The sequence below is a fragment of the Odontomachus brunneus genome, unplaced genomic scaffold (genome assembly GCF_010583005.1).
Source record: "Odontomachus brunneus isolate Ranch 3 - 2012 unplaced genomic scaffold, Obru_v1 Obru_scaffold_038, whole genome shotgun sequence".
NCBI lineage: Eukaryota > Metazoa > Arthropoda > Insecta > Hymenoptera > Formicidae > Odontomachus > Odontomachus brunneus.
In genome coordinates, this window is record NW_022639488.1 from 407,787 (window position 1) to 408,663 (window position 877).

Genomic DNA, 877 nt, shown 5'->3' on the forward strand with positions numbered 1-877 from the left:
ATAATTTTCGAACATGTATTTGTAACTTGATAGAACTTATATATATATATCCTGTATTACTATTAAGACGTGGCAGCATGATAAATCTTTTTATACGAAAAATCGCACAGATTTAAGAACTTCCCTATTTCGTGGTAGTAATATAAATCTAATCGCGATGTTATTAATAAATATTTCTATTTCACATAACATAAATATTTTTTGTCCAGAAATTTCACTTGACAGACCTGTAACGTTTTTTTTTGCACTCGTTAAATACAAGGATATTTTTTATAATACAATAAGAAAGATATTAATGTAATAATATTTTGATAATCATAACAATTTCATCTTGGCATTTATATTTTACAATTTGCTGAATTTACGATTTCATTGTTACCAATAAATTAATATACGAGTAAAAATTAACAATTGTTTTCGCATCTAAGACTGAAAATACTTCCGCAACATTATTTGTGGATCTACTTTACGTCGTTAATAAAAAAATTACAATTATGGTAACTCTTTATAGGTTCGCGTACATGATATAATCATAAAGAAGATACAATTCATCAAATATAATTCTAAAATATAAAACGCATATAATGTAATATCGTATTAAAGATAGTTTCGTAATTATTATCTATCAAAAATAATAATTATATAACACGAATTTTATTTTTTTAAGTGACCTTAAAAAAATAAATATTCTGTAATCTTAGAATATTCGACTATTCATGTTAAAGTAAGTAAATAATTATATATAATTAAAATATAATTTTTGTGTCATGTTAAAATGTTCGCTAAGTTATTAAATAAAATAAATAAGTACATGGTATATATATATATATATATATATATATATATATATATATATATATATATATATATATATATA